General features: G+C 42.5%; 1 protein-coding gene and 1 long non-coding RNA gene across 2 annotated transcripts in view; one reads left to right on the top strand and one right to left on the bottom strand.

Annotated features, from left to right (window-relative positions):
• Nucleotides 1-21,802, top strand: part of LOC140327529 (uncharacterized) — a 97,863-nt gene that overhangs the window by 31,806 nt on the left and 44,255 nt on the right.
• LOC140327319 (uncharacterized) lies at nucleotides 348-21,597 on the bottom strand. Its single transcript, XR_011920020.1, has 3 exons — nucleotides 21,222-21,597; nucleotides 1,355-1,522; nucleotides 348-1,136 (listed from the first exon to the last, which is right to left on the bottom strand). It is a non-coding gene; the product is annotated as an uncharacterized lncRNA (long non-coding RNA).

Here is a 21,802-nt window from a genome sequence, read left to right as displayed (position 1 = left end):
GTTATGTATACCAAAGCATATACAGTGTATAGGTCAGGGGTATGTAACATGTACTGTATCTGGTGCATAGGTTCAGAAGTATATAATGTTTGCTGGCAGACAAAAACGGACAATGGTTATCAGCAGAGGGATAATCCGTGTCATATATCATTGCAAAAATAATTACCCACTGCTGATATCATCAAACAAAAGACCAAGCAGCTGTCAAAGCCTCAGGATGAATGTCCTGCCAATGAGTCCCCTGGGCCGCCATGTCACCACCTGCGTGCATTTATCATACGTTGTGCATATATTGCATAGGTAAGAAGCATACATATAACAAACACATAAAATGCAGGAGTCAGAAGTATGGTATGTATAACATAGTGTATAGGTCAGGGGTATGTAACATACCACATAGCATATCTGGTGCATAGGTTCAGAAGTATGTAATGTATAACATAGCTTATAGAATGCATTTGTTAGATGTATGAAATGTTTAACGTAGCATATAGAATGAAAGAGCTAGAAATATGACAAACATAGCTTGCAGAGTGCAAAGGTCAGAAGTGTGTAATATACAACATTATACAGAATGCACGAGTTAGGAATATCTAATATACAACATACTGTATGTAATAGAATCATGGTGCCCCTATGTTGCTACTGTCCCAGGCATCAATGGGATGAAACGTTGTGCTGGTGTAAGATTCCTCCTAAAACTGGTGTCACATTCTGTGTTTTCAGCACCCCTGGTTTGCTCTGCAGGCACTGAAACTAATGCTAGGACTATGCAGGCATTTTTTTTTCATCCTACGTCACCCGATCTCGCGCCTGGGTCGATTGACATAGGATAAAGTACCCAGAAGAAAAGACAGTGGCGCCCGAAGTGCAGGCTCCGGGAGGGATGCCGAGAAGACGTGGGACACGATGCCAGACACCCCAAAGGTGATCAGACTGCCCTGCGGGATTGAAGGTAAGTGTGTTTTTGTTTTGTTTTTTTGAGGTTTGAGTATAATTCCTCTTTAAGGAGGCACCGATGAGCCTTCAATTCCGTTCTCCTGGCCAGTTCCTCCTTTTTGTCATAGCACATGTGCATGCTGCAAAGTGTGATTGGCTCCTGGTTCTTGTTCATCCCTTCCCCGGTCTGATTGCTGCTGTGTAGGGAAAAACAAAAGACAATTTAATGTATTTTTACAGTATACACAATTACATATATCTAATTATCAATTGTGAGCATACCTATTTTTGTGTCCCACCATTCAAAATTGTTTATACAACCTAATGCCTCAGTATTTAGTTTAGAAGAATTTTGTCATTTCATTTTCAGATAAAAGTAAATTACAGTGGAACGAAAAAAAAAAATCACACTTACCTTTAATTAGGCATACCTCGATCACGCTGGACCTTTCCTCAATCGGGACCCGTGCTGTCCCCCAATTCTTCTTTGGAAGCACCAGGCGCCGCCATCTTCTGTCTCCTTCTTCTGGGTACATTGCGCGATCTTCCACTGTACAGGTGTGAGATTAGGTGACGTAGCCTGCTGTAAAGGGGGAAAAAGAGGGAATTGATCTCACTGCACAGGTGTGAGATTAGGTGACGTAGCCTGCTGTAAAGGGGGAAAAAGAGGGAATTGATCTCACTGCACAGGTGTGTGAGATCGGCATCTCTTCCCCTTAGTGAAGGAAAATGCCCCTTCTGCACAAGCCCAATAATCTCCCGAGATGTGCAATGTAGGTACCCCGGAAGCTCTCAGCTCCCATTCTGCCGGCTGTTACATAAAAGCGTTGCCCAGACTTTTATGTAAAGTAAAAAGTTTGAGTTTAGGTCAGCTTTAATAAATGATTTTATATTCTTACTGTGTGTATTGTACATTTAGGCCTAAACCCCTAGCCCAGGGGTGTCAAACTGTACCAAAACCAGCCCCCAACGTCTTTTTTTTGTCCCCCAAAGGAATCCTAAATATGAACTGCAGCTGGCCACCGCTGCATTGAAATAGCGCTGCTACTACAATTCCTGGCATCACTCACGTCTATAGACCAGCGGGCTCTCTGCCTATACGTGGGCCCACATTGGACTGTTTTATAGACGCAAATATTGACGGGAATTTTAGTAGCGGCGCTATTTCAATGAAGAGGGAGATTTAGCGGCGGGCCACTCATAAGATTTAGACCTGCATTGGCCGCGTCTGGCATTTCCAGCACAGCCCCTTAACTGTACTGAAAAGGGTTTATATCTAATGAGAAGGAAAAATTTCCTCACTTTTTCCAATAAATTTTAAGGTTGGCCCGCGACTGTCTTAAGTTTTTAATTTTGACACTCTTTGTATTTGAGTTTGACACCCCTGCCCTAGCCTGTGTGCTGTGTTGTGTCTCCCTCTGCTGGCCCATAGTAATATTACATCAGACAGACCAGGCAGGTCTGCCAACTCAATCCTCAGGGGCAATAATCCTCCAACAATTTTAGAATCTCTGTAAATAGCAATGCAATAGAAAACAGCAGTCAAATTTACAGAACTGCTAATGTTACATTTTAACCATTAACGTTAGCTTGAACTCCACCTCTGAACAAGCTAAATAGCTGGCTTCAATGCTTTCAGAGTCACTGACAATGAACATGTGTGCAGTTTGGGAAATCCAATCATACTGGCTGCATGCTTTTTCTGTATAGCCGGAGACAGCCTAGTATTTGTGGCGGCCCACATATAAGTCTGCAGATTTTCTAGAGGCTGAATTTACTATGTTTAAACCATACCGGGTAATTAATGCATCAAAGAAGCATATTTTATATGTACTGCAGTGATGATGTGTAAAGGCAACCGACAGAACCCAAATTCCAGTGTACCTATAGTGCAACTTGCAGATCTTTAAATTTAGAGGGATGGGGAAAACGGAGCAATGTGCAAAAAATTTCTAAAAATGCACGTCAGATTTTCAACTCAATTCACATGCGCTGCAACACAACACAGCACAAAGCATTTCTTATGAATTAGCCACCAGATGCCAACCAACACACACAGGGTCCATTCACCCCAATTATGTAGAAGTAACAATTTAGGTACGTTAGTGTTCTGTAGTGCCAATAATGGGGAATGATGTGCTCTGCAATTCTTAATGCACAACAGTGCAGGAATTACCAAAGAAGAAGATTTGTGGTGCCAGGTGCACAATTATTATTATTATTATTATTATTAATATTTTTTATAATAATAATATTATTATTAATATTATTAATATTAATAATAATAATAAAGTGGATTTATATAGCGTCAACATATTACGTGGCGCTGTACATTAAATAAATACAATGCAAATGACAGACAGATACAGACAGTGACACAGACGGAGGGGAGGACCCTGCCCCAAAGAGCTTACAATCTAGAAGTTGGGGAAAGTATCACACAATAGGAGGAGATATGGAATGGTGGGAAGTAGTGAGGGTATAAGAGTCAGAAGAAGATGGCTAGTTTGAAAAGATGAGTTTTGAGTGCTCTTTTAAATGGTTCATTCCTATTGGGTCCCTGTAAAGCCCCAAGATTTTTACTGGGCTCTCGGGCGGTCAGAAAATATGAATATCATATCAGCTGATCTGAAAACCAACTGTATTGGTTATACTGAAACTTATATCTGAATCTAAGAACTAACTGCAAGACTTACTCCAGGAAATAACTTTCATAGTAAGTTGCTTGCTAACTTAGTAAAAAGTTCCTTTATCACTTACATATACTGTACATATTGGTTATACTGAAACTTAGATCTGAAACTAAGAACTAACTGCAAGACTTACTCCAGGAAATAACTTCCATAGTAAGTTGCTTGCTAACTTAGTAATAAGTTCCTTTAACACTTACATATACTGTACACATTGGTTAAACTGAAACTTACATCTGAAACTAAGAACTAACTGCAGGGCTTACGCCAGGAAATAACTTTCATAATAGGTTGCTTGCTAACATAGTAAGTTGCTTGCGTACTTTTAATATACATCTAAAGTACTAAAATGCTATGAGTTAAATTATATAAATATGTGTTCTACCTATGTCTATTCAGCCCATTCATCTGAGACAATGGAGAAGGTAGGACACTGCTAGTTATTGCTGGAAACTTACCATTCTTCAATAATGTATCAAATTATAAATTATATATAAATTATTTTACTATTTTATGTTATATTTGTATATTTTGGATTTGTTCTCACAAGAATACAATATAAAGTTGTTGTACATGTATTCATTGAGGTATCGAATTGGGGTTGAAAGCACAACTCCTGCCTGAATATCAGAGGTATTGAGGTTGAGCCTATTAGGCTACATACATGCGTGGAATAATTTCTTTTCATGATCCTTTTCAATGACAAAAGACTAAAGGATGCATGAATGAGTGCTGTACATACAGCACCGCTCTATTGAGAGGGGAGTGTGAGAACGACGGAGCGGCACCCCGCTGTGCTCTCTCCTATTCACTTTCATTACGATCATTCTTTGTCCATCATTTGTGGATCTGCCAGGATGGTCGTCTGGACGCCGAGTGACCATAATTTGTAAATATCCTTATCCTGGTGTTAGATGAATTGAGCCTGTATATTAGCTGTAACAATGACATCATTCATTCAGAAACTGTATCAGTGTGAGCAAGACACAGAAATCTGTACTCTGAGGCCATCTAGTGGCGAGTTATGAAAATGACGTCACCTAGATGTTGAAGGAGCCACAATACCTCACTCATTGCTGAACAGAGACTTCACTTTTCTCAACCTTTAGTTGGTTTCCTGAAAGCCTACAATTGCTTCCCGAATTAACTTTTTTTTTTTAATCTTATTTGTCATTTTTATATATTTTTTGGTTATTTAAGATGAAATAGAAGGCCAACAACAACTTTAAATTATAGACAAATTCATACGTTTTTCATTATATATTTATCATCTATTCTTTTTTTATGTATTTTACTGTTAAGTTAAAAAAAAAAACAGATTTTAAAACAGTAGGGATTTTTTCTGTTTTTTTTTTATTGTAGTCTTTTTTTCTATAATTTATTCATTTTCTTTTTCTTTTCCCTTCCTGTTTTTTCTGCTTGTTTTGGTGCATTTTATGCATTTGTTAATTTTTTTTTCTGGGGAAAACAAAAACTTGACAATCGTAACTTAAAAAATGTAAACCTTCATTAATCTTTTTTGTTTAGATTTTCACTTTTGCTTTGTGATTTTTTGGTGTTTTTTTTTTTATTATTGCTATAGTTAATAAACAGGATTTATTATAGTGCCAACATATTACGCAGCCCTGTACATTAAATAGGGGGTGCAAATGACAGACAGATACAGACAGTGACATAGGAGGAGGACCAGGAGGATCCAGGAAGTTTTTGGACCATAGGAAAAGATAATGGTGTCAAAATATCTATCTGGAAAATTTAAAGGAACAGTACAAACATATTTTTTCCTTTCTGACTGAATTTCCATTTTTTTTTTTAGTGCATTTTATTACTATAGATTATCATTAAAGTAACAGCTAAAAGCCTGCTGGGGTCCACTGACATTTATTCTGTTGAGCATTTATCAGAGCCTAAAATACAATGGCCTCTATTTATAAATGATTCCACTTTTAGTTCGCTTCTAAAAAAAAATTCTTCCATATTCATTTCATATTGTGACTACTGCACACTTTGATGATTGGCCACTAGGTGGCAGAACGAGTCATTGTTTTAATAGGATACCTATAGAAAAATACAACCAGAGAATTTCAGAGGAATAGACTGGAGGAATATTTTATAAATAGGACCCAATTAGTGCAAATAAAATACTCAGGGAAGTGGTAATAATTATATGGGATGGAAATAGTTTGGTAACAGGGTCTCTTCCTAGACTATAGATAATTTTGTCAAATATTGAAATACATACCTTAAAAAAATAGAATTAGACCTTATAGATTGTTTTAAGTTAAATAATGAATAAATTGATGCAGAAAATATGAGCAAAGTTGCTCTGGTTCTGGTGCAAAAAAAGTTTCCCCAGACCTTCGTTGACATTTAATCTCTGTTACTTTGTAGACTTCATGTTGGTTGGAGTTAAATGAGATTTGAAACATTTGCTGGACTCCATTGATGTGAATAGTTTTCCCACCCCCATGAGATCTTGGCTCCTTCCCTTGCCAGGAATGCTCACCTGTCCTGGATTAGACTCCTACCAGCTGGAAGGAGATCTGCGGATAAAATTAAAGTCCTCCAACATGTTATAACTTTAGATCTATAGTATCTACTGCGGTAAACTTTCTGCAGAGGAGTAACTAGTACAATCTGAAACACAAGAGGCCCTTGTACTGCGATAGTCTGCTGTGGATTGAATTATGGAGATATTGAAGGAGGATGAATTCACTTATATATTAATTTGCCCTGAGCTGGGGGAGAGGGATAGAGATAATTGGTGTACACGCTGGGGAATGTAGCCTAAGGGCTTGTCCACACCGACAGTAGCATTGCACTGTGTTTATTGCTTACCAAGTGCCAGAATTCATAGAATAGGCAGCCGGAAATGGTTATAATAGGCATTAAATTGGTGGCTAAACACATTTTTCAGCATCCGTCATTTGTACGGTGTGTATAGACCTTGTCTATTAGGAACACCCATATATTACCAAACCAACACCAATAAAGCAACATGGATTGCCCATAGATATCTACTATGAAAGGGTAACTTTGCTCCCCCTTGGGCCAAAAGTTCCCAGTCATCTCCAGGAGATCATATATTCTTGGTGGAGGTGAGAGCCTCTCCAAACTATTCTGATGGCCTCCTATGCCTTGTAGGACCCCAGTGGGGACAGACAGATACAGAAAACTAAGGCTGTGCACACAGCGCAAGATTCTTTCATGATCCTTTCCAACGACAAAAAAATGCACGATGCATGAACAAGCAATGTACATACAGCGCCGTTCTGCTCTATGGGGAGGGGAGGGGGGAGAATGACAGAGCAGCACCCCGCTGTGCTCTCTCCCCTTTACTTCCATTACGAAAGTTCCTCATTCGTTGTCCGTGGATCCCCCACGACGGTTGTCTGGACAACGAGCATTGTACACACGGAAGATTCTCGTCCAATATCAGCCCTGAAGAGGTTATCGGACAAGAATTGTCTGATGTGTGTAGGTAGCCTAAGTGTGACATCATTCATGCATGCAGCATAAACATACTGATTTTTGAATACAAAATTAAAATGAATTGAACATATGACTCCTTAGATATCCTTTGTATTTGGTGGCATGAGGTAAAGAAACAAGCTTACTAAACAGACGCGTTGTTATACATTTTAGGCCTCTCCGTACCATACACACCTATTCCTCTAGCTACAACAAATTACTTTTTAATTATCATTTATTATGTATTAGCTAAATCATACAATATTATTCAGATAATTTATTCACACGCTTTTCAGAATCAGCTTTCAAGAGCAGGTGCCTCTCTCCTGTGCATGCAGGAAGTTCTGATTCAGGGCATGTCTCTGTTTCCAAGTTTTATCAGTTTCGCCCCTCCCTGCCGGGCAAACACGAAATAGCCTCTTTTTCATCCCTTGCTATTTAGCTAGTTCAGACACAGCACTCAGTGTTTGTACAATGTGTCTCCACAAGTGCAGAGACCCTAGCTCTGCTGAGCAGTTCCTGTACACCTGTTGTTTAATCCAGTGCGCTTCCCCTGTCCAGCTACTGTGTTAACCTCTTGTTGCCCAGTCTGGTGTTTCCAGCCAATTCCCTTGTGCTGTTCCAGTCTTCCTCTCTATCTGTGGATATTCCTGTGTCTCCTGTGCCTCATGTCACTTCCAGTGTCTCCTGTGTTACCTGTGTCTGTGGTGGCCCCTGTGTCACTGCTGTCTATTTCCTGGTATTTGACCCCTGGCTTGTGACCTGACCTCCCTTGCTTGCTGCCTGCCTCGACCCTGACCTTCCTTGACAATTCTTCTGCTTAGTGGTTTTGTACTGTGTATCTTCCTGCCACCCTGGTGTGCCCAAGGACCGGAACCTGCCAGTACGAGCAGCATAACATCCCAGGGGATGATCTCACCACTAGGAGCTCTGGAAAAAACCTGGTTACAACTTAGATTCTGTGCCTTGGCCCTTCTCAGGATTACACGACTTCTGTGTAAGATGTAGCTCCCATTAGTGGCCCTGTCTCCCCAAGCTTGACACCCTAAATTCCTCATTCTCTGGTATGTAAGGGTGCCTATTGTTTTTTGAATGTTTTCATTTTTCCTCATCATTTTATACCTACCTATAGTCACGTTCAACTGGAATTGAATCCTTTCTATCTTATCAACCTATTTCTTATGTTGCATGCCGTATCTAGCCCTTAAGAAGCCTTTAAAGCCATTAAAGGTAAAATGTGTCAGGAAACGCTTTAAATCGACATTCTTGAAATATTTAATATATATTTCTTTGCATGCCAAAAAACCCTCTGTTTTTTGTCTGTTTATTATTTGCTTATATAGGGCTGGCAGATTTATTCTCATATAAATTTATGTTTTTTTTTTATATGAAGAGTTGGTTTGAATAGCTGATTGTTCCTATAATGTTGAAGAAATTTCACAGTTTTCCAAATACGTTCATCAGTTCTACCAGTTTAGGAAAATCCCCCCTGCATTTATATCCACACAGCACCTAATCCCAATGCCATGGAATGTGACGCTGCAGATGCAGATTGTTCAAAGCCAGGTGCTCTGAAATTTGTTGAACAACTATTTTCTACTACCTTAATCCCTTCCTTGATGTTAGGAAGTCTGCATAGCCTCAATTTATCGTGTGAATTGTTCTCAAAATGCCAAGGTAGGGATGTAAAACCGGAATTATATGTGGAAGAATCTGTGGCATTGAAGATCCACACCAAGTTTAGAGATGGTTGTTTTATTTGACATAGATGGCCTCTGCACCATATATGGAACTCAATGTGTGATGTGGTCCCCAATGAGTGTTGGATGACTAGAATAAGATGTTTGGATTGTTTATAAAGGATGGAGTCCTATGTGAGCAGGACAGTATGTTTGTCCTACTGAGGACAGTTGGGTGTATTAGGGTTTAGTGACTTGGATAATAAGTACTGGAGTTACAATGTGGGAATGCTGGGTGACTATGATAATATGTATTGGGGGTAATAAATGATTGCATCTTGAGTGACTAGGACAGGATGTGTGTCCTATAAAGCAGCGGCCGCTGTCTGTGGATCACTGGTTATCCGCGAGAAATTTTTGGTGGTCCAAGGCTCTGGCCGGTGCGCCCTTTGCAAATCCTTCTCCTGACCCCGCTGATCATGTCCCCCGTATGGACACAACAAAAGACGTGCTACTGTCCCCCCCCAGGATGTTTAGTAAGCAACTTAGAGCCTGCGAATGGGCTGGCATCATGACGTCACTTGAATGGCACACGGCTCCCCGGATTCCGGACCTGGAGCATGCCCACTCACTTCTACTACATGCCGCCAGATTTAAAATGATGAATTTAGTGGTCCATGAGGTCCAAACGGTTGGCGACCACTGCTATAAAAGGCAATTATGTAAGAAGAGGGGATGCATTAAGGTTCAATAAAGGACAAATGGGTAAGAAAAGGATGCAAAAGGGTTCAGTTACTAGGATAATAGGTACTGGGGTACTGTGGAAGAGTGTAAGTAGGTGAAGGAGGGTTATATGATAAAAGCCCTCTCAGCCCACAACCTGCGTATAGACTTTCCTGCATGCTCAGCAACAGTCCACACACCAGCAGGCTGAGAAGGACCATCACGGGGCAAAATTAACCACTCTGTTACCTCTTATCAAACACACCATCAGAGGTAGACTGCCACCACGTGTTTAGATGGAAGCATGCACCATTACCCTTGACAACCGTAGTTCTGATTCTGCTTCTTTAATTCTGTTAGTATCACCCGCTGCCACTCCAGACAGGGATGTCTTAGCGATCACAATGTTTATAGTAACGTTTTCAGCTGAATTTCAGCTGAATTATTAGCTTTTCTCTTAATGTTCTCCTAATCAATGTGCCCAGGCTGGGCTGGTTCTCTACTAGAGAGTCTCTCCCCTCTCCCCTTTCTCCCTCAGAAAAACTCTGTCCTCCAAACAATATATTCCCCCAGCCCCCTCTCCCCATACAACAGGTTCCTCCTTTCTTTTGTTCCCTCTCCATGCTGCCATTGCGGTGGTTTAGGCACAGTGTCTTCATACAATATAATGACATTGCTAACAGCATTAACCATAAAGTCTTTAAAGGACATAAACACATCTGCTCCCTTACAGGGGCTACACACTCCCCCCACTGAAAGTCTTTGGTCCCCAAGGGAAAATAAAAATATAGCAACATAGCAAATTAGCAGGGAACTAAATTTACTTGAGAACAAATTTTAGTTAATTGAGGAGGCAGAGGAAACTTCCACCAAGGTGTATCAGGCCAAGAACCAGGGAAGTCATCCTTTTTTTCTGGCACAGACATCACTGTGGCTTTCACATTCCTGTGAGCGGTCACAATAACTTTTTCTTTACTACTTCCAGGTAGGTCATAAGTTAATCTTTTCGGGGCACGCACTGGACACTTTTCTCTTGGTTCTACAGTTCCAAGTGGTTCTTGGTCAGCAACCTCAACTCTTACTTCAAAGGGTGGTGACAGAGGATCTTCTACCGTAGCAAAAGGGCCCATCACAGTCTTCTCTTGTAACTCAGAAGAAATGTCTCTACTCATGGATTCAGTTGTAACCTGAGGCACAAACTCAGGTGTCTCCACCCTCAATGAGCTAGGGCTCGTCAACACAATTGTTGTCTTCAGTTGCCTGTTCTCAAAGCCAATCTGTCTTAGTTTCCTCTTCCCAGTCATTGTCCTTCTCCTCTGGCTCACTTTGGTTAGATTCTGGAAGAGATAATCTTGACCACGTTACAGGGACCCATCTCTGAGGCATTTTCTCCACTGGTGGGGGCACTTGTACTGCTTAACTTAGGAGCAAGAGATGATTCTTATGCCATGTCTTCAGTGGTCCTGTTTTTTTCCCTCAGGACGAGTCTGGTATACAGGAAGATCTGGTAGTTGAGCTCAAATGATGTAGTGTTGAGAACTCCATCGATCTGCAAGTTTCTGTTGACCACGTTCAATTTTCTTAGGAGTACTAAGAAAGGGAGTTCCATCCAATGAGATGCCAAAGGCCAGGTCAATGGGCAGCCTAGCTTCTCTCCCAAACATCAGGCGATAAGGAGAATACCCAGTCACATTATGCTTGGTGCTGTTATATGCATGAACTAGAGCAGAAACAAACCAACTTCATTGCTGCTTTATGTCCGTTGTCCCCAGCATGTCCAGCAGAGTATGATTAAACCTCTCTGTTTTAGGTTCCCCCTGAGGGTCATATGGGGTAGTCCTCGACTTCTTCACCCCCAAAATACCCACTAGCTCTCTGACTAGTTTACTCTGAAAATCTCTCCCTTGATCCGAATGGATTCTCTGTGGTAGACCATAATGAACAAAGTACCTCTCCACCAGGACTTTGGCTACAGTGAAGGCTTTCTGGTTTTTTGTGAGGAATGCTTGGACATAACGAGTGAAATGATCTGTGACCACCAGGATGTTCCCCTGTCCACTTGTGTCTGATTCCAAGCACAGAATATCTATGCACACCAGCTCCATAGGACTTCCTGATTCTGCAAGTGACCCATTGGAGTGGCTCTTGATGGTAGAAATTTTCGTTGAATACACCTCAAACATGAGTGGCAATAACTCAATACTTCAGCCCGCATACAAGGCCAATAAAATTGATCTTGGATCAGTTGAAAAGTTCTATTCACTCCCATGTGACCATGGTCATCGTGCAAAGCTGTCAAGACAAGGTGTGGATGCTTTTCAGGAAGGAACAGTTGCAATTTTTTTCTCTTAAAGGTCTTCAGAAGGGGCCCTCCAGTAAACTAAACCGCCACTCAAGTGTAGTCTGGACCATTCTGTGAGCACCAGCTTGGCTTTCCCAGGTGTATCAGTTTGCAGAATATTTGGGTTCTGGCCTTCAGAGCCAACCGACAGAGAGGGTTCTCCAACTGGTCCTTTCGCAAGTCATGTCCGCTAAGGGTGGGCAAACAGGTTATTCTTAACTGAACCAGATTGCAATAAAGTTTGGGGACCCAGCAGCCATAACACAAACCGCCTCAGCACCATCTGCACCCTTGGCCTGCCAATCAACTCCTTAACATAGAACCTGGATTTCTTCGGGGTCCAACCGGGTCCAGTCTTCATTGGGGTCATACGGTCTTTGAGACAACGCATCAGCATCTCGGTTTACTGCTCTTGGCTGATACTTCAGGCTGAAGTGGAACTCAGCCAGTGCAGCTAACCATCTGTGGCTAGTGGCATCCAGTTTTGCAGTTGTGAAGATGTATGTGAGGGGGTTATTGTCTTAACTTCAACTTTTGCACCATACAGGTAGTCTCCTAGCTTGTCCACCACTGCCCACGTCAAGGCCAAAAACTCCAGTTAATGAGTGTGATAGTTCTTCTCCAATAGTGACAAACTTCCACTCACAACTTTCATCCATGCTCCTGATACAACACCCCCCCCCCATTCCTTCCCTGCTTGCATCCACGTGCAGTTCGTAAGGACAAGCTGGGTCAGCTTAGGCTATCACTGGGGCATGTGTAAGACTCCACTTCAATTTAATAAAAGCCTCCACACAAGCAGCAGTCCATTCCTGTTTTCTTTGGACCTCCAAGGTCTTTTCTCAGAGTGTGTTGAGACAACTGGCGTGAGTTCACCCTCTTCACCCTCATTCTTCAATAGCTCGTTCAAAGGCCTGGTAATTTTGGCGAACCCCTCCACAAATATTCTATAGTAAAAGCAGAACCCCAGGAATGATCTAAGCTCTTCTACAGTTCGGGGTCGCAGCCAGGTGGCTACAGTTTCCAGCTTGGAGGGATCAGTGGCCACACTATCTGCTGAGACAACATGTACCAGGTAAGTAACGGATGGAAGACAAAACTTGCGTTTTTCCAGGGACAGCTTGAAGCCTTTACTCTGGAGACAATCTAAGACCTTTATTAGATGTTCCTCCTGTTCTTCCAGAGTTCGCTCGAAAATGATCAGGTCTTCCAGGTACACCAGTACTTCCAGAAGATGCATGTCACCCACTGTCCTCTCCATCAGCTGTTGGAAAGTGGCTGGAGCTCCTTTCAGGCCTTGAGGCATCCGATTAAACTGAAAAAATTCAACAGGACAAATGAAAGCCGTCTTCTCCTTATCTTTGGGATGCATGGGAATTTGATGATACCCACTTCTCAGATCCAGCACACTAAACCACTTAGCCCACGACAAACACTGTAAGGCATCCTCAATCCTTGAAGTGGTGTACTGGTCGGGTATGGTCCTCCTGTTCAATGTACGATAGTCAATGCATAAACAGAGGGATCCGTTCTTCTTCTGGACCACTACATTTGGCGAGACATAAGGGCTTCTTGACTCACTGATAACTCCAGTCCTTTTCAGCTCACTGAGATATTCCCAGAGATCATCCAAATCTGCCAGAGGAATCCGTGGAGACCTTTTTCAGAATGGCTTGGCATCAGATAGACAGATGCGATGTTGAACACTCTTTGCACATCCCACATCAAACTCATCAGTGGAGAACAGCTTCGGCCACTCTGACAGTATAACATGAATTCTTTTCTTCCATTCGTCAGGCACTGGAGAGGCGTTTGGGCAGGGCAGCTCCTCTACAAATTCATCTGACACTCCCCCCACTGGGAGAGAGGGAGCAATGGGGGTGACGGGCTTCACTTCTCCCAATAGCATCCAAGCCCAGAGCTCCATCTGTGAACCAGTGGTATTTCTGACACTTATTTCGTTTCAGATCCCGAGTGGGCACTGTCTCAGCTACCAGATCAACTCTAGCCTCCCAGCCTTCCCCAGAGGCTGTCTCCAAAAGCAAATAAGGCCCCGGCTGTTTATGTGAATTGCACTTCTGCTCTACTCAACCTCCCCCGGTTGTAAGACTCTCTTTTTGTTCTCCAGAAGCCACAATTTTCCCACTCATTCTGGTCGGGCAACTTTTTTCTTATGGAGGCTCTGATATACAGACTTCAGAGAAGGATGAATTTTCCCAGACGAAGGGCCTTCTCGATCCACTATCGGGGTGAGTATTCTCCTCAGCAAATTTGAGTTTGTCCCTATGATCAAGGAATTTCCAGAGGACCAAGGGGAATGAGGGCACACAATGGCAAAGGTATTGTAAGACCCTTCTGACCCAGCCAACCGAGGATCCACAGTCAATCTGATCGGAACATAGCCATCATAGGGAAGGTTCTGGGCACCAACACCCCAAATCTCCAAACTCTCTGTCTGTATTGGTATGTGCTTCAGATGCTTATCATAGAAGTCCCGGTATAATAGGGTAACCTGGGCTCCAGAGTTAAGGAGGGCCTCAGTATATATCCCTTTGACTTGAATAGGAATCACATGGGAGGGCCCAATCAAATCTTTGGGGAGTTTCTGAATATTGGTTAACTATGAGGTTCCAGTGGGCTGAAAACCCCGGCTTTTTCTTTTCCTGAGCAGAGCTGGAGGCTGGTGTGCCTGTCTCCTCCGTAACAAGGAGGCAGTCCTAGCCATAGAGGCTAACATTTTCCTTTTCTCTTCAGTTTTGGGAATGGAGCTGACTAAAATTTTAGGACACCCAGTTGGCTCCTTTACTGGGACCCTTGGATGTTTCCCTGATGCATTTCTGAAAGTAGTTGCTCGGTCACCTTTTTCAAGTTCTCTTGGTTGGGGCATTGTTTCGGGAGATGTCCTTTTCACCACATCGGTAGCAGTATCCCCGTATTGGTCGTGAAGTTGGCACGCTCACAGTCCCAACCTTGTCTTTGGAAGCCTCTAACAGTGCTTTAACTATTTTGGCCCTATTTTCTTTCAGCTTCATTACTATTTCTTTCAACTCTACATGGGATGTGGTAAGAGCCTGAACCGCCTGCATCATCTGGGACTGTGATTGCGCAAACCTGCTGAAAGTGTCCATCAAGGTCACCACTTTTCTCGGATCAATTGGGTTTAAGTCAGCTCATCCCTTATTTCTCTTATTCTTAACTTCCACATGACTGGGTCCATAGGTTGAGCCCCTTGCAGTACCTGAGTGATTCTCACTCGCTCAGTCTCCATCCAGTCCACCCAATTCTTTAAAAAAATTTAATGCAGTATCTTGTCTAGTCGAGTGATATAAGCAGACAACTTCTCACCGGCACTCTGGTAATTGTGCTCAAATTGGTACAACAACTCTGATATCTTTTCAGTTCTACCAAACACATTGTGCAGGGCGTCCAGATAATCTTGAGCCTTACACAGAGTCAAGTTTTGACTGGCCTCCGCTGCGGGTTCTTTCAGACTTTCAGTCATACGTTGTTTCTTGTGAGATTCAGAGACGTTCCATTCAGTCAAAGCCTGAGCGGCCTGGTCCACCCAGGATTGAAAGTCGTTTTCACCCATGGGTGTGGGTTTTCTCTCCAAAAAAAATGTAATTTGCGGTACCGGAATCCAGTATAGGGCTGGGTAGGTTTTAAACACCTCTCAACCAGATGACTCTGGGCATTCAGGACATCTGATCCTATTGCATTCTGGGAACTGGCAGCTCCTATATATGTTGTACTTGTAGCAGCAGGTGGTGTCTCCTCTCCCTCTAATATTTTGGATGGTGGGGTGGAACTCAATTCATGAGTGATAATATGGGCCAGTTTCTCCTCAGGAAGCGGTATACTTGTGGGTAACTGCTCCTGTGATAGAGGTTTTCTCCATTCCAATAATGCATAGGTCTGCGTTGGGTCAGTCTTAATATCTAGCAGAAAACTCCTGCCCATACCAGACAACCTCTTGCTAACTTCGTGAATTTGTGGATAAGTCCATGTTACACCGGGCAGCTGCAACATTATACAATTCTTTGGAGACGATTTGTGATGCTTAAACCACTCTGCAACTGTAAAGCAGGCAGACCCAGGAATCCAAGTAGGCCTAGAAAAAAAAAGGAGAATTAGGAAAAAGAAAAAATCCCAGACGAGCCCCCACGTGTAGCACTTCCTCCCTCAGGAGGGGCTGTATATTTCTGGTTCTTCTCACTATGCCATTTACTCTGGTCTGGCTCAATAAACCAATGGAATGAGTTGAAACAAAAAGGGAGTTTATTTTTGTTACCAATATAATAAAGTGAGTTTAGGAGGTGAATAACATATATTATAGAATCAAAAACTTGAATGGAGCGCTCATGAGTCAAACAGTTTTCTGATTCCTCTCAATTCCAACTGAGACTTCCCAACAATGCAATGAGTCAATGTAAGAATAAGGGCAATGGAGAAAAAAAAAAGAATCAAAGCCACCAGCAGGGAAACAGCTAGCAAGGATTGAGTTCCAAGGCAGGAATAGGTTATATCTGACACTCCAGTTCCTATAAGTCAGCAAGAATTTGTTGAATGTAGAAGACTGCTGTTAACAGTTGAGAAAAGATTCTTTATACAACAGGCAGCATTTTGAAGGGTTGGTCAGCCCCACAGCAGTTGCACTAGACTCAATAGCTTCCCTTTTGCTGCTCTCTTAACCAATGTGTCCAGGCAAGGCTGGTTCTCCAGTAGAGAGCCTCTGCCCTTTCTCCCTCAGAAAAACTCTGTCCTCCCAACAAAACATTCCCCCAGCCCCCTCTCTCCATGCAACAGGTTCCTCCTTTCTTTTGTTCCTTCTCCATGCTTCCATCTAGCGGTGGTTTAGGCACAGTGGCTTCATACAATATAATGACATTGCTAACAGCATTAACCTTAAAGTCTTTAAAGTACATAAGCACATCTGCTCCCTTACAGGGGCTACATACTACTTTATACAGAATGGTATATTGGAAGTATAATGATTACACTGGGGAACAATTTTGAACACATTTTTTGTTGACTTCAATTTTTAAGCTTCCTTACACTAAAATATGTATGCTGATTCTAAAAGTGCAGATAGTTCTCTTCTATCAACTCAGGTTTTTTCTCTACCACCTATATTATTGCGGTTACTGTAGCGTGGATTTGTAAAGGCTATTCATTTACATGCCAGACAGTGTGGTCAGAGGTTGTGCGCTGCTCAATGTAGTGAATAGGCAAAATTTCTTTTTCTACTTACACACGTATTTCCTTTCTTTCAGATCATGTCTGACTCTGCTGTTTCTCGTCATAAGTGCCTAAACAACCCTGATTCATTTTGTTATATCTGTGCCAGTTTCACCTTTCCTAGTCAAGGGAGTGAACATCAGCACATTTGTAGAGCAAGCCTATTTGGCATATTTCTAAGTTAAACTTGGTGATCAAGATAAGTCTTGGGCCCCTCATAAGGTGTGCAAACAGTGTGTTGAGGGTTTACCGATGTGGACAAAGGGAACACGTGATAAGATGCCATTTGGTATACCTATGGTTTGGCGAGAGCCAGGAGATCATTTCAGTGACTGGTACTTTTGTATAGTGAAAACTTCAGGATATAACATGAAAAATAAATGTAACATAGAGTATCCTAGTCTACCATCCGCTATACGCCCAGTGGCTCATTCAGATGAAATCCTAGTGCCTGTATTCGTTACACTACCCTCCCTTGAAGAACATGATTATGATGATGAACTAGGTGACTAGGTGACAACAATGATGAAGAGTTTGAAACTGAAGAGGACTCTGTTCGTAGGGGTTTTGATCAGCATGAGTTGATTGATTTGGCTTGTGATTTTAGTGTGACTATTAAGGAGAGCTGGGTGACTAGGATAACATGTACTGAGGGGATATTAAAAAAATTGAGTAAAGGATGGAGTCTGGGTTGACTAGAAGAGCATGTGTTTCCTATAAAAACTGGGTATGTATTAAGATTAGGTGGCTTTCGTAATGGGTATTGGATTTACTGTTGAGAAGTGTTGGGTGCCTAGGATAATATGTTATGGGACAATTGTCAGGATGGAGTCTCAGGTGACCCGAACAGCGTATGTGCCCTATTGAGTCTAGTTGGGTAAGAAGGGAGGCTGCATTAGGGTTTGATAATACCGGCAGTAGCAATACTCAGGTCCTGGGGGCTGCAATACTCAGGTACTGGGGGCTGCAATACTCAGGTACTAGGGGCTGCAATATTCAGGTACTAGGGGCTGCTATATTCAGGTACTAGAGGCTGCAATACTCAGGTACTGGGGGCTGCTATATTCAGGTACTGGGGGCTGCTATACTCAGGTACTGGGGGGTGCTATATTCAGGTAGTAGGGGCAACAATACTCAGGTACTGAGGGTTGAAATGCTCAAGTAGATGACTTATTGTCCGATATGCAGACATGGAGGTGACCCCACTGTATTCCCCAGCAGTAGAAGTGTTGTCACTCTCCTTTGCCAAATAATCAGACTCTGCAATATCTGAAGAGGCGGTCAGGAGCAGAGTATGGCGTATTGATAGGCTGCCATGTTGTTAGAAGTAGTGGCTAAATGATGGGTGATTATGAAGGAGAGATGAGGTAAATGTAACAAATCTGATTACTAACATCCTATATGATGGTAGTCTAGGGTACATGAATGCCTGACTGCCTCCTATTACTTCCCTGTAGCCGTTTCTCAGTCACCTCAGGCTCAAATAAAAAAAGATGGAGGCTCAGTGCTCCAGGGGTCACCTGCTCGCGGACCCACTTTTGGCGGGTTCTAAACGTACGCTGAGTTGACGCAGGAGCGCGCACGTCGGAGTTAGCCAGGGGTAAGTGAGCGCGCACGCTGCGGATGAGAAGGAGGCCGCGGCGGTGGTATCGGCAGCTCGGTGCTGAGGAGATTTTTCGCTATTCGGTGAAGGCGAGAAGAGCAACCGGGACCGGTATACAGTGTGAAAGAGCAGGAGAGGAAGGAGGACAAAGAGAGGGCTCAGGTAATCGAATCTACCGCCACATTACACGGTGCTGCGCGTGAGGGAACATGGCCGGCAGCGCCTGAGGAGAAAGGGGGAAGTGTGACACGGAGAGGCCTCACCTCCAGTGCCGCCATGTTGGGGGGAAGGGGGGGGGTCTCTGCTCCTCTCCTTGACGGGGTGTGTGATGGAGAGATTTCTGTGCCATTATTGTCAGTGTGGGTATACATCACCCACCATTAGGGGGCAGACTACCTTCCTGGGGTAAAACATGACGTCTCGTGGATATCTATGATTGGTCTGTGAGTACACCTGTGTGGGAAATATCATCCTTGTCACTTTTATTCTGCCCCCACACTGAGGAACTTAACACCCACCAACACGGGGCAGTATAACTGGGAAAGATGCCATCTGTATTGCCCCATCACTGTATCTCGGCCAGTAGTATTTATTGCCCATCACCAGGGGGCAGTGAAGCTCATAGTTGAGAAGGTGCTTTATCATCCTTTCCTGGTGGGCAGCTCTGCTTTATCATATCTATTGCAGGACCAACACCCAAGGGGGTATTGTGTACTTGTGGGGTAAATAATACCAGCTGCCATAATGTAGGATCTATGTGCACCCCATGGGGGTATTTACACCATGCTGTGGTTGGTTGGTTAGTTTTGGACACTCTGAAGGTACATATAATCCACCACTAGGGGGCATGATTTTGACACATTGAAGTATCAGTCTATCCTATACAATATTTTACCCCCTATCAAGGAGTCAGGTCAAACTTCATGATGTAAGGGCAATCATTTCATGCTGATCCTTTTCCCTTCATAAGAATGATAGATCTGTGGAGTCTCAAGTTTTTTTTCTTTTAGCAGACTTTACATCGGTGTCCCCAGCCACTTATAATGCACTTTTGTGGTCCTGGCTACAAATCTCTGTTGTAGGCAGCAGATCCAGCAATGACAATGCTGGCATTCGCAGTCCGGAGCAGCAATTGATAAAATAATGCCCTGTGTAGCAGGGCCCTGGCAAATTTGTAGCAGCAATTAATGTGATTGTATTCTTTGTCATATTCAGATTTGCTTGTGTAGTTGTAGAGGAATATGATCAGCATGTATAGATCTATACATTGTCCATATAGAGAACTCTCTTCCCCATTATTCACTTTGGGGTCATTACAAAGAACAAGAGGGTACTCTTTGCGTCGAAAGAAAAGTTCAAGCTTCGGATAAGGAAGGGATTCTTACTGTATTGTCTGTGAAAATGTGGAATCGGCTCCCTCAGGAAGTTTCAGCGACTACTATAGATTTCTTTAAGAAAAAGCTGGATGATTTCTAGAAGCACAGAATATACCTGGGTATAAAGGCCTTAAAGTAAACATAATAGAGACTGTTGATCCAGGGAACATCCGATTGCCCCATGGAATCAGGAAGGAATTTTTTTTTCCTCAGTTTGAGCAAATTGTACCGGGGTTTTTTTTTTGCCTTCCTATGGACCAACTATGTCTATAGGGTTTTATATCTGGGATATGTTTATTTCCCTAGGGGTTGAACTTGATGGACTTATGTCTTTTTTTTCAACCTGACTAACTATGTAACTCGGGTTGGCATGTTCCCCAGGAGTGTATGTTATGTACTACCAGGTGTGATCATTTAGGCTTTTCCATTAAAGATGTACAAGTGATTGATAAAACACGACTTTTTATCCTTGAGGAACCCTTAAAATCATTTTCAGGCCTTGGGACACCCATAGAAAAAAATCATTTTTTTCTGGTCAATGGGGGTGTAGAAAATGCCCCGAATAGAGATGGTTAGAATGCCGCCTTTATAGAGAAATAAAAGCATCACTAGAGTCTTGCAGCCGGCTTTACCGGATGGTATCGGCATCAGAACTACACAGGCATCATCACAGTTCATCAGCCACAGTTGGAGGAACCCTGGGGTTACACAGGACCCTGGTTGAGAATAGCTTATCCAGATTTATATTTACTGCTCTATAAAGGTGTGATAATTCACTGTCCTAAATTGTAGGTCTGTAACTTTCTCTGGGGTGCGATAAGTGGGTCTGATTTATGTGGTAGGTCTCATTTATTTGCATTTGAGGTACTGATGTACTAATAAGTACCATTCTTGTTATCTCATAAATTCAGTCATGCTTGGGTCTAAACTAGCCTTTTTCAACCTTATGACTTTCGGGTCTTTAGGGAACCCTTTTGTAAATAATATATCCATAGCTCACAGTACATTGGTGTGGTGACCAGAATAGGAAGAATGTCACACTTACTGATAGCCAAAAAGAATATTTGTGTCCGTTAAACTGACTTGAGAGGCCCAAACTGCTCATTGTACTCTAGGAACTCTGCTCTAAACTGTCAGAAACAAAAGGTTTTAGGAACTTACCTGGGTGTCAGTTGTTTGAAGGATTAGACCCCAGGAATATTAGCTTGCATCTCTTGTCATGATGTGTTAATATTCTTCCCCTGATAGCAATGTGGAAGACAGAGGAGCTGGTTAGAGGTTTCTGGAAGGTGTAGTATGTCACTTCATGTTTCTTATCATATCACTCCATTCTTGTGTGTTTTACATGGATTCCAGAAACAACTTCCCATTGTGATATCCTTTCACTTTGTACCAGTAAATGCCTAGCTGTACTTTGACCCTTGTAATAGTAAACCAGCACTCTAAATGTAACATTAGTAGATTAGATATTTGTTTGTGTAGTTGTGAGTAGAACATGTTACATTTGGATAAGGGTTATGAAGAAATGAAGAAAAACAGAATTGGCCACAGGGGTACTGTGAACTCATTAGGTAGAGAAACTGTAAAAGTTTTGTATTTTAAATACCTTAGGAGGTTTCCTACTAATTCCTAAGTGTTAAATGGTAATTGAAGAAAATGAATCCTAAAGGGACACAGCAAAAAAAAAAAAAAAAACCCTCACTGGGTTAATAAAGTGGTACCAAACCCATATTCACCCGTTC

This window comes from Pyxicephalus adspersus, chromosome 3 (assembly GCF_032062135.1).
Source record: "Pyxicephalus adspersus chromosome 3, UCB_Pads_2.0, whole genome shotgun sequence".
NCBI classification, from domain to species: domain Eukaryota; kingdom Metazoa; phylum Chordata; class Amphibia; order Anura; family Pyxicephalidae; genus Pyxicephalus; species Pyxicephalus adspersus.
Note: the sequence above shows the minus strand (reverse complement) of the source record. Positions and strands in the feature narration are given on the sequence as shown.